Source organism: Nicotiana sylvestris, chromosome 5, assembly GCF_000393655.2.
Source record: "Nicotiana sylvestris chromosome 5, ASM39365v2, whole genome shotgun sequence".
In the NCBI taxonomy this organism is placed as follows: Eukaryota; Viridiplantae; Streptophyta; class Magnoliopsida; order Solanales; family Solanaceae; genus Nicotiana; species Nicotiana sylvestris.
The window spans coordinates 139,724,459-139,737,496 of NC_091061.1; positions in this window are offsets into that span (position 1 = coordinate 139,724,459).

A 13,038-nucleotide genomic window follows, 5' to 3' on the forward strand; every position below is an offset into this window, starting at 1 on the left:
TTCTCAGTTTTCCCCCTGTTTTTCTTCTCGCTCAAGCCTTGCTGCTGATATGTTTCACTTTCAAGTTTTAGTCAATTTTGTATAACCTTTTTCTTCTTTTTTTCTTCGTTCTTTCTTCACTCTGGGTTTCTTTTAGGTTTTCTTCATCATTATTACCAGTTTCAAAATCCTATATCTTTTTTTCTTTTCTCTTCATCTTTTTTTCCCCGTTGTATTAGTTTGGCTAATTCTGAAGTTTAGTGGTTGTTGCAAGTTCACTTCCCACGTTTCTTTCTCTGATTTTCCTTAGATCCTTTTTTTCTTCTTTTAATTTTTGCCCTATCTTCTTTTGGATTTTCGTCATGATTTTTAATTCTCCAATCCAATGGCTGATTTGAGTTATATCGAGGGACAAAACAATATTTTTAAATTCTAAGCTTGCCGATAAAAGAAAAAAACTAACAACCTACAACCGACTTGGTCAATTATTTTTTGAATCACTTTTCAACACCCCTTCTGATCCAAAATTAGTGTAATGGTGTCCAATATTTTGGCTAATGGATTCCATCACACATAAGCATGCTTGCAAAGTAGACTTTGTTGACAATATTCTTTGGGATCCAAAAATATTGCATTTTGTGGTTGACATCATTTGCACAAGTTGTATAAAAGGGAAGGTTATTAGTTCATTTTAGACACACCAAATACACACCAACAAGACTTGAGTCTTCATTTCTTGTTTCTTCCTTTCTTCCTTTTATTAAAAGTGTTTTGTATGAGAGTTAATTGTTGGGAAGCACTTGTGTGAACCCTTTCTTTGGAGTGATCTTGTGAGGTTATTCTCTTGGGGTATTTGGAATTAATTAGAGTGTTTACTCTAATTTTGTACTCTCTTTTGTACTATTGTTGGTATAGTGAAATTACTCCTCTCCGCTTGTGGACGTAGGTCACTTTGATCGAACCACGTTAAATTTGTGTCTTCTTTATATACTTTAATTGCCGTTGTTATCAACTTCCATTGTCTTTGTTATTGTCATTATACCGTTGTTTGGCTAAATTCCGCACTACCGAGTTCCCAATCCTAAAAAATTGGTATCAGAGCTGGATCTAACCGGGTTTGTTTCAGTAGTCAATATGACTTTAACAAAGACTTATGTTGAGAAATTTGACCGAAGGAATGTGGCAGTTAAAGATGGAAGCTATCCTAATTCAGGATGACTTAGACTTGGCATTGCAAGGAAAAGAGAAAAAGCCAGATAAAATGACGGACGAGGAGTTTGTCATCATAGATAAAAAAGGCAAAATCAAGTATCATCTTAAATCTCTCAAATAAGGTTTTACGTGAAGTTTCTGTAGAAACCACAGCCAAAGGCATGTGGGAAAAATTGAAAACTTTATATATGAAGAGGACGATGGAAAATAGACTTTACCTAAAGCAAAAGCTTTATGCAATTCGTATCGGTGAAGGTACATCTATTCTCTCTTATCTTGATACTTTTGATTACATTCTTGTGGATTTGAGTAATATAGATGCTGAAATTAAAGATGAGGATCAAGCCGTGTTACTATTTTGTTCTCTACCCCCATCTTTTAAGCATATAAGAGATACTATGCTTTATACAAAGGATAATATCACTTATAAGGATATTAAATCTATCTTAAAATCAAAGACAAATAGATAGTGATATTACTGGGAAAACTAGTAGAACTCAAGAAGAAGTTGGCTTGTTTGTTAGGGGCAAATTCGACTCTAAATCCATATACAATAATTTAGAGTGTCGCTATTGTCATAAGAAATGTCATGTTATCTCCGAATGCTATAAGTTGAAAAACAAGGAAAGGAAAAATGAGCACAAAAATACTGACATTGCCGAAGCAAGTGTAGTTGTTGATGAAATTGAGGGAACTATTTTTTTAGCAACTAATAATAGTTTCAAATCTATCAATGAGTGGATTTTAGATTCGGGTTGTTCTTATCATATATGTCACAATCGCGATTTATTTACCACATATGAATCTATTGGAGGTAGAGTTGTCTTGATGGGCAACAATGCTGCCTGCAAAGTTATTGGAAAGGGTACAATCAGAATCAAAATACACGATGGTGTGGTAAGAATTCTCACCGATGTTAGACATGTTCCTAACTTGAAGAGAAATCTCATCTCTTTGGGCACTCTAGAATCTCTTGGGTGCAAGTACACAGGCGAAGGTGGAGTTTTGAAAGTTTCTCATGGTTCTCTTGTGATCATGAAAGCACACAGATCTGATTCATTGTATACTTTATTGGGATCCACTGTTACAGGCCTTAATACATTTTCGGTATCAGACAATTTGTCTGATTTTGATGGCATTAAATTTTAACATATGCCCATTGCGGCTTTTGCGGAGAGGGTGGAGAAAATTTACTACATCAACCAAAATTAGGCCAAGGTAGAGATTTGTAATTATGGCCAATATTTTGGCTAATGGATTTCATCATACATAAGCATGCTTGTAAAGTAGACTTGTTGGCAATATTTTTTGGTACCCAAAAATATTGCATTTTGTGGTTGACATCATTTGCACAAGTCGTATCTCTTCTTTTACACCTAAGAAGCCAAGACTTTTTTGCCTATAAAAGGGAAGATTATTAGTTCATTTTAGACACACCAAATATACACCAACAAGACTTGAGTCTTCATTTCTTGTTTCTTCCTTTCTTCCTTTTATTAAGAGTGTTTTGTACGAGAGTTAAGTGTTGGGAAGCACTTGTGTGAACCCTTTCTTTGGGGTGATCTTGTTAGGTTATTCTCTTGGGGTATTTGGAATTAATTAGAGTGCTTACTCTAATTTTGTACTCTCTTTTGTACTCTTTTTGGTATAGTGAAATTACTCCTCTCTGCTTGGGGACGTAGGTCACTTTGACCGAACCACGTTAAATTTGTGTCTTCTTTATATGCTTTAATTGTTGTTGTTATCAACTTCCATTATCTTTGTTATTGTCATTATACCGTTGTTTGGCTAAATTCCACACTACCCGGGTTCCCGATCCTAATAATTACAAACTCCATGTAGTTCTCTGAAGGACACGTGCTTTGCTCGCGGAAGCGACTCCGTGAAGATCTTTACAACTTGCTCACCTGTATCACTAGTGTTCAAAGTAATTTTTCTAGTAGAAATAAGATCTCGAATATAGTGATAACATATGTCAATATGCTTGGTTCTACTGGGAAATGATGGACTATTCGTTATTAAAATAGTCTATCTATTATCACAAAAGATCTATGTTGCATCAGTTTGTTTATGCCAGAAGTCACCTTAACCAAACGCTTGACAAACTGAAATTGATAAAGCGACTTCCTGTCTGTTTGAATTCTATGAAATTGCTCTAGACCCAAGATTAAACAAAAAATCAGTTGTGTTATTTCTATTTTCAATGCTACTTGACCAATCACTATCTATAAAGTAGTTAAACTAAAATTTGACACTTTTGAGTACCAAAATTCATGCTCTGGTACTAGAATTCTTTCACACAAATACGCAATTAATCTAATCTAGCTCTGATACTAGAATTATGAGGAAAAAAACTAGAAGGCGAGATAGTGAACAAAAGAAAGAGCAAAAGAGATTAAGCAAAAAAAAGTCATACTTTTATTTGTGCTGAAACTTGTACACTACTAAAGCAAATCAGAAGTGCCAATAAATATCTTACACTAAGAGTATGTTTGCGAAGCCACGCTAGAATTGAATTTGGGTGTAATTGGATGTAATTACACAGTTTATCTATTTGTTTGGTTGTCACGACCCTAACCCCGAACCCGGTCGTGATGGCGCCTCTCGTGAAGACAAGGCTAGCCAATTAAACCCAATTCACCTTTTAAATAGTTAAACAACATAAAAACAGTCTAGAACATCATTTAATGATAAATAGCAAATAAGTGTGGAAGTACAACCCGACACATCCCTAACCGGGGTGTCACAAGTCACGAGCATCTAACAAAACTAAGTCCCCAAATGTAACTACAAGGTTAAAATACTGAACTAAGGACATAAAGGAAAGAGATAGGGAGGAGCTCCGGGCTGCGAACGCCAACAGCTACCTAAAGACTCCTCGAAGATCCGCCTGAAGCTGGAATGAATCAGCACTCGGGAGCGGGACCAGCTACGCCTGAATCTGCACACAGGGTGCAAGGAGTAAAGTGAGTACTCCAACTAAGTAAGTAACAAATGTAAATAACGACTAAACGTAAGAAAACACGTAAGACACAAGGCATTCTATAATGAAGCAATAAAATCATTTAAAAACAGTAAACCAGTGAAAAGTTAAGTAACAATATTTTAACAAGTAAACAGGTAATCGACAGGCAGTTAAGGTAAAGTAAGCAAATAGAAGTTCGCCCCTCGGGCACAGTATCAACAAATCCTCCCCTGGGGCAACATCTCCGAACAATACCATCCCCTCGGGCTCAATCTCACATCACAATGGGTACCCACGCTTACTGGGGGTGTGCAGACTCTTGGAAGGGCTCCTTACGGCTCAAACGCAATATCAAGCCACCTCGTGGCATCATCACTAGGCCCTTGACCTCATATCAATCAAGCCACCTCGTGGCGTGCATATCTTAGGCCCTCGGTCTAATAATCAGTATCAAATATTTCCTCACAACATAGGCTATCGGCCTTACTCAGTCAAAAATCCTCACAAGCCCTTCGTGCAATAGTAAAACGATGTTTCTCATTCCAAACATCATTTACAATATCATTTAAGTCTTAAAACTTAGTAAACATGGCTGAGTATGAAAACAGTGGAAAATAACATGACTGAGTTCAAGTATAAAGTCAGAATAGTGAGGAAATATCAATAAAAAGCCTCGAAAGGTTCAAATAGTTGGCACTAGGCCCAAATATGTCATTTAGCCCAAATAATAATGATAGCAAATAGTTTTTAGTCAAATGCACAGTAAAATAGTCATTCGGGACAGACTAAGTCACAATCATCCCCTACAGTGCACGACCCCACGCTTGTCATCCAGCTTGTGTCTCACCTCAATATAGCACTACGATGTGCAATCCGGGGTTTCAAACTATCAGAACATCATTTACAATCATTACTCACCTCGAACCGGCTAAATCTCTAGCTCGCGACGCCTTTGCCTCTCGAATCAGCCTCCACGCACGTCGAATCTATCCAAAATCAGAACGAGGACGTCAAAATATGCTAAAGGAACGAAGCCCAAGCGAAAACAATCAATAAAGGGCACAAATCCAGAAATTACCAAAACCCGCTCCCCGGGACCACGTCTCGAAATTCAGAAATTTTTACACCAATAGATTCCTTATCTTCCCACGAGTTCATACATATCAAAAGTTCTCAAATCCGACCCCAAATGGTCCTCCAAATCCCCAATCAGAAGTCCAAATTTCCAAGCTCTAGTTCTTCAATTTTTAGCTTAATTTCCATGATTTTCTAGTTGGAATTCACATAATAATCGAGTTTTAAGTCCGAGAATCTTACCTCCCAACGATTCCTCTTGAATCCCTCTTCAATCTTCTTCAAAAATCTCCCAAAATGACCAACTATGGAGGAAATAAGCCCCAAAATTGCAGACAAGACGAGCTCAAAAATATTCTGCCCAGACATTTATTCCTTCTTCCCGAACGCGGTCAAACCCTCGCATTCACGAAGCACAAATTTACTTTGACCAATTTTTCTCCTACGCGATCGCGACCAAGCCCTCGCGAACGTGATGCTTTACCCATACGAACCTTCGTGAACGCGCTCCCCTCCCGCGAACGCGATGAACAACTTGACCTCAAACCCAGCTGACCCAATTCCTCTACACGAACGCGAAGCCCTTCACGCGAATGCGATGCATCACTTCCCAGCCCTCCGCGAACGCGAAGGCTGAAATTCCATTGACTTTCTCTGACTCTTTGTGAATGCGAGGGTCCATCCACAAACGCGAAGAGTAAAAACCTCTGAACTGCAACTTCTGCAATTTTCTAAACTCCAAAATGATCCGATTGACCACCTGAAACTCACGCGAGGCCCCCGAGACCTCAACCAAAGGCACCAACATATCCTAAAACCTTATTCAAACTTGTTCCAATCATCAAAACACCTCAAACAACATCAAATCACCAAAACCACATCGGATTCAAGCCAAATTTTCTAAAATCTTCTGAATTTCGCTTTTGATCAAAACCCCAACCAAACCACTTCCGAATGACCTAAATATTTGCACACACAACCCAAATGACCCAACGAAGCTACTGCAACTCTCGGAATTCCATTCTGACTCCTATATCAAAATCTCGCCTATCAACCGGAAATCGCCAAAATCTCAACTTCGCCAATTCAAGCCTAAATCTACTACGAACCTCCGAAATTCATTCTGATCACGCTCCTATGTCACAAATCACCTCCCAAGGCTAACCAAACCATCGGAACTGACATCTGAGCCCTCTAACACATAAGTCAACATCCGGTTGACTTTTCTAACTTGCGCTCCCTCAAAAGAGACTAAGTGTCTCAAACCTTACCAAATTCCTTCCGGGTTCGATCCGACCAATCCGATATCACATAACACAAATAAAAAAAGCATAAAGAAGCAGAAATAGGGAAAATGGAGCGGTAACTCATAAGACGACTGGCCGGGTCGTCACATCCTCCCCAACTTGAACAAACGTTTGTCCGCGAACGAATCAAGAAACATACCTAAAGCCTCAAACAGGTGAGGATATCTACTCTGCATCTCCCGCTAGGTCTCCCAGGTAGCCTCCTCCATGGGCTGACCTCTCCACTGCACCTTCACTAAAGCTATATCTTTTGACCTCAACTTCCGAACTTGACGAGCCAAAATAGCTACTGGCTCCACATCATAGGTCAAATCATCATCCAACTGAACCGTGCTGAAATCCAGAACATGAGACGGATCCCCAATATACTTCCGGAGCATAGAAACATGAAATATCGGATGTACACTCGACAAGCTAGGTGGCAATGCAAGCTCATAAGCCACATCCCCAATCCTCCGAAACACCTCAAAAGGCCCAATGAATCGTGGACTCAACTTCCCTTTCTTCCCAAATATCATAACACCCTTCATGGGTGAAACCTTCAGTAGAACCTTATTGCCAACCATGTAGGATACATCTCGAACCCTCCTATCAGCATAACTCTTTTGCCTCGACTGCGTTGTACGAAGCCTCTCCTGAATCACCTTCACCTTCTTCAAAGCATCCTGCATCAAATCTGTCCCCAATAGCCTAGCCTCACCGGGCTCCAACCAACCAATTGGAGATCTACACCGCCTCCCATACAAAGCCTCATATGGAGCCATCTGAATACTCGACCGGTAGCTGTTGTTATAAGCAAACTCTGCCAGTGATAGAAACTGATCCCATGACCCTCCGAAATCAATGACACAAGCATGCAACATGTCCTCCAATATCTGAATAGTGCGCTCAGCCTGCCCATCCGTCTGAGGGTGAAAAACTATGCTCAACTCAACCTAAGTACCCAACTCTCGCTGCACAGACCTCCAAAACTGCGATATAAACTAAGTGCCCCTATCTGAGATGATGGAAACTGGGACACCATGCAAACGAATGATCTCCCGGATATAGATCTCTGCCAATAGCTCTGAGGAATAGGTAATACACATAGGAATGAAGTGCGCGGATTTGGTCAGTCGATCCACAATCACCCAAACAACATCAAACTTCCTCAAAGTCCGTGGAAGTCCAACTACAAAGTCCATAGTGATCCTCTCCCACTTCCACTCTAGAATAGCTATCCGCCGAAGCAAGCCACCCAGTCTCTGATGCTCATACTTCACCTGCTGACAATTGAGACATCGAGCTACAAATCCCACAATATCTTTCTTCATTCTTCTCCACCTGTAGTGCTGCCTCAAATCCTGATACATCTTCGCGACACCTAGATTAATGGAATACCTCAAGCTTGGGCCTCCTCCAGAATCAACTCCCAAAGCCCATCCACATTAGGCATACAAATCCGACCCTACATCCTCAACACGCCATCATCACCAATGGTCACATCTCTAACATCATCATGCTGAACTCTGTCCCTAAGGACTAGCAAATGCGAATCATCATACTGACGCTCTCTGATACGATCATATAAGGAAGACCGAGAAATCACACAGGCCAATACCCGACTGGGCTCCGAAATATCTAACCTCACAAAATGATTGGCCAAGTCCTTAACATCAATTGCAAGAGGTTTCTCCCCAACTGGGATATATGCCAAACTCCCCATACTCACTATCTTTCAGCTCAAAGCATCAGCCACCACATTGGCCTTTCCCGGATGGTACAATATAGTGATACCATAATCCTTAAGCAACTCCAACCATCTTCATTGCCTCAAATTAAGATCCTTTTGCTTGAACAAATGCTGAAGACTGCGATGATCAGTGAACACCTTACAAGACACGCCATACAAGCAATGCCTCCAAATTTTCAACGCGTGAACTATGGAAGCCAACTCCAAATTATGAATGGGGTAGTTTTTCTCATGGGGCTTCAACTGACGAGAAGCATAAACAATAACTCTACCCTCCTACATCAATACACAACCAATACCAACTCTCGAAGCATCACAATACACAGTATATGAACCTGAAGCTGATGGAAAAACTAATACTAGAGCTGTGGTCAAGGCTATCTTGAGCTTTTGAAAGCTCTCCTCACACTCGTCTGACCATACAAATAAGGCACCCTTCTGAGTCAACTTGGTCAAGGGCGATGCAATAGATTAGAATCCCTAGACAAACCGGCGATAATAGCCCGCCAAGCCAAGAAAGTTGCTAATCTCTATGGCTGAGGACGGTCTGGTCCAACCCTCAACCGCCTCTATCTTCTTCGGATCAACCTGAATACCCTCGCTAGATACCACGTGTCCCAAGAAAGCCACTGAACTGAGCCAAAACTCACACTTGGAGAATTTTGCAAAAAACTTCTCCTCCCTCAATCTCTGCAACACAACTCTCAAATGCTCCGCGTGCTCCTCCTGACTACGCGAATACACCAGAATATAATCAATGAAGACTATAACAAACGAATTGAGATAAGGCCGGAACACGTTGTTCATCAAATGCATGAATGCTGCTGGGGTATTGGTCAGCCCAAAAGACATCACCAAGAACTCATAATGACCATATCGGGTCCTGAAAGCTGCCTTAAGAATATCCGAATTCCTGATCTTCAACTAGTGATAACCTGAACGGAGATCAATCTTGGAGAACACTCTCGCTCCCTGAAGCTGGTCGAATAAATCATCAATGCGAGGCAAAAGATACTTGTTCTTAATTATTACTTTATTCAATTGCCTATAATCAATGCACATTCTCATAGTGCCATCCTTGTTTCTTCACAAATAGAACCGGTGCGCCCCAAGGTGACACACTAGGCCGAATGAACTCCTCATCAAGGAGTTCCTGAAGCTGCTCCTTTAACTCCTTCAACTCCGCTGGTGCCATACGGTACGGCGGAATAGAAATAGGCTGAGTGCCCGGCACCAGGTCAATACCAAAATCAATATCCCTGTCCAATGGCATGCCCATAAGGTCTACAAGAAACACATCAGGAAAATCCCTCACAACTGGAACAGAATCAATACTGGGAGTCTCAGCTCCGACATCCCTCACAAAGGCTAGATACAAAAGACAACACTTCCCAACCATATGATGGGCTTTCAATAATGAGATCACTCTACTGGGTACATAATCAGTTGCCACTCAATCCGTGGCACACCCGGTATAGCCAATGTGACTGTCTTAGCATGACAGTCCAGAATAGCACGACACAGAGATAGCCAATCCATGCCCAAAATGACATCAAAATCCACCATGCTCAATAATAATAGATCCACTCGGGTCTCTAGACCCTCGATAGTCACAACACACGATCGGTACACACAGTCTACAACAACAATATCGCCTACCGGGGTAGATACATGAACAGGTAAAGCAAGAAACTCACGGGGTGTACCCAAATAATGAGCAAAATACGAGGACACATAAGAAAAGGTGGAATCGGGATCAAGTAATACAGAGGCATCTCTGTGGCAAACTGAAACAATACCTGTAATGACAACATCTGAAGCAATAGCATCGGGTCTACCTGGAAGTGCATATAAACGGGCCTGACCGCCCCCTGATCGACCTCACCCTCTAGGGCGACCCCTGGCTGATTGACCCCCACCCCTAGCTAACTAAGCAGGTGGTGGTAAAGAAACTGCCGCTGAAGCCGATGACTGGCCTCTCTACTAGGATGAACTAGCAAAACGATGAAGACACTGCCTCCACATGTGACCTATCTCGCCACACTCATAACAACTCCCAGGTGCTGGAGAAGGGGACTGAAGGGAACCCCTCGCACTGGAGTGACTAGCAGATGCACTCGGCATAGAAGAGCCCTGAACTGATGGAGCACAGGTCGAACTCTAAGCTGGAAGGGCACTAAGTGATGACTGACCCTAATGAGAACTGTGAGAACCATGAACCCAACGATGCCCCACGATAACTTGGGCGAGCTGGCTGAGCATACCTGAATGGACGACCTCTGCCGTGCTGAAACTGACCTCTCGAAGGAGCACTACTATAATTGCCAGATCCTCGAGGCCTCTTGGCCTCCCTCTTCTCTCGCTCCTGGCGATGAACAAAATCAATCTCACAGGAAATATCCACAACCTCCTTGAAAGTAGCACCAATCACCCTCTCCCTGGTCATGAGAATATAGAGCTGATAAGTAAGACCATCAATAAACCTCCTAATCCTCGCTCTATCTGTTGGGACCAACCAGATGGCATGACAAGCCAACTCAGAGAACCTTAACTCATACTGCGACACGGTCATATCCCCTTGACACAACTACTCAAACTGCCTATGTAGCTCCTATCTACGAGACTATGGCACATACTTCTCCAGAAAGAGAATGAAGGACTACTGCCAGGTAAGGGGTGCTACACCAACAGGCCTACGCCTCTCAAAATCCTCTCACCAAGTGAAAGCAACTCCTGAAAACTGGTAGGTGGTAAAAGCGACCCCATTGGTCTCCAGAATTCCCACCGTACGAAGCATCCTCTGACACTTGTCCAAAAAGCCCTGGGCATCCTCGCCCTTTGCACCACTGAAGGTCGGAGGTTGAAGCCTGCCAAATCTCTTCAACCAACGCTGCTCATCCTCTGGCATGGCTGGAACTACATAGTCCTGAGCAGCTGTAACTGGCTGGGCTGGATGTGCCCTCCGGCGTCTGAAGTCCCTGCACGACCTGCTCAGGTGTGCGAGCGGCGGGAGTCTGATTGCCTCCCCCGGCCTGAGAAGTAGCTACGACTGTAGTGGCTGAAACCGCCTGAGCTAGACCAGTGCAAACTGATAAGATCTGAGCCAAGGCCTCCTGAAGACACGGAATCATAATGGTTACAACTGGTGCTGCAGGAGCGTCCATAACTGGGACCTGATCCTGAACTGGGGAAGCTGGTGGATCTGCAGGTGCTGCTCTAGCTGCTCTGCCCCTACCACGACCACGGCCGCGTCCTCAACCTTTGGTGGCCACAGCCGGTGGTACTGGTGGTCGTGTCTTCGGGCAAAGAGGGGCAGCTGTAAGCACGTGATTTTTGCCCTATATGAGAATTACTCCCAAAAAATTCAAAAATAAAGTAATTTTTCTTGGTGTGCAATTTTGTGATATTTTGTGATATTTTTGAATAATTATTTGTATTTATCTGTGCATGTTTATTTGCTAAATTAATAAAAAATACAAAAATATGTCGCATTTTGCATATAGGATTTAATTCTACAATTGTTAGTAATTAAATTTGTTTTACAAAAATTAAAAATTACAAAAATAGGCATCGTTTGCATTTTTAGCATTTAATGTCCAAATATACAATTTTATGCTTAATTAATACTTAATTGTGCGTTAATTGTTATTGGGAATTAATTTGCGCTTTTATAACTTAATTTAGTTCTTAATAATAGTTTAAGTATTTTTATAATTTAGTTTTAGAAAAATAAAAGAAGAAAAGAGAGCGAAAATATAAAGAAAGTCGGAATTGGACCTCTTCTTCAATTTCAAGCCACAGGCCCAAAAAATGGCCCAATCTTCTCTACGACCCAGTCCATTTCGAACTGGGTCAACCCAGTCCATAACCCAAAAGACCCAAACCCCTTTTGTCTTACATTTTACAACACAAAACAAAAGAAAAAAGAAGAAAAAACCCTAAAAACTAAGGAAAGCATCCCCCCTATTCTCCTTCTTCTTCCTCACAACTCTAAAGCACAACCATGGCTGCCTTTTACCCCACCCCCTCTCATCCAAACACCATCAACAAACAGTTCGTCATGACCAAACGACCCCAAGAACCATAGCTACTGCTGTCCGCGTAGCTATCTCTGCGTCGTCACTTCATCTTCTTCGTCTTTCGTCAAGCTCGAGCTTGAGCTCGACATCCATGGCTGCCTAGTCGTGGTAGTTTGTTTCCGTCCCCTCCATCATGCTGCTGCTGCTCGTAACCATGGCTACTGTCTCGTCTTCTCCGGCGTCGAGTTTGAAGCTCGACACCCATGATAGTTGTTGCCTTAGTTTCGACCTCCATCGCACATGGCTGCTGCTGTCCGTTCTCTGAAACCATAGCGTCTTCCTCCTGCTTCGCTACGTCCAAACCCGCCTTGTTTTGCTGCGTTGTTGCCACGACGAGCAACTTATTTTGTTTCAGTTGCTGCTGCCACCATATCGTTTGGTCGAGTTTCAGCCGAGGTCGTCAAGCTTCGTCTTGAGTTCGTCGTTGAGTTTGTTGTCGAATCCGGACAGATTCATTCCCATTCGAGGTTCGTCGAAACAATCCGTACATATTTCATTTCGATCCGGTTAGTAGTTTTTGAGTTTTATGTTGTCCGTATTTTGTTTTGATATTTTCAAATCTAAAATCAACAAATGTTTGTTTTGTTTATCGTTTGAATTAATTTTTAGTTCATGTTCATGTGTTGTTTGTTAAATTAATTTTCAGATTTTAAAATGGAAGTTTAATTAGTTGTTTTCATGTTTATTTCA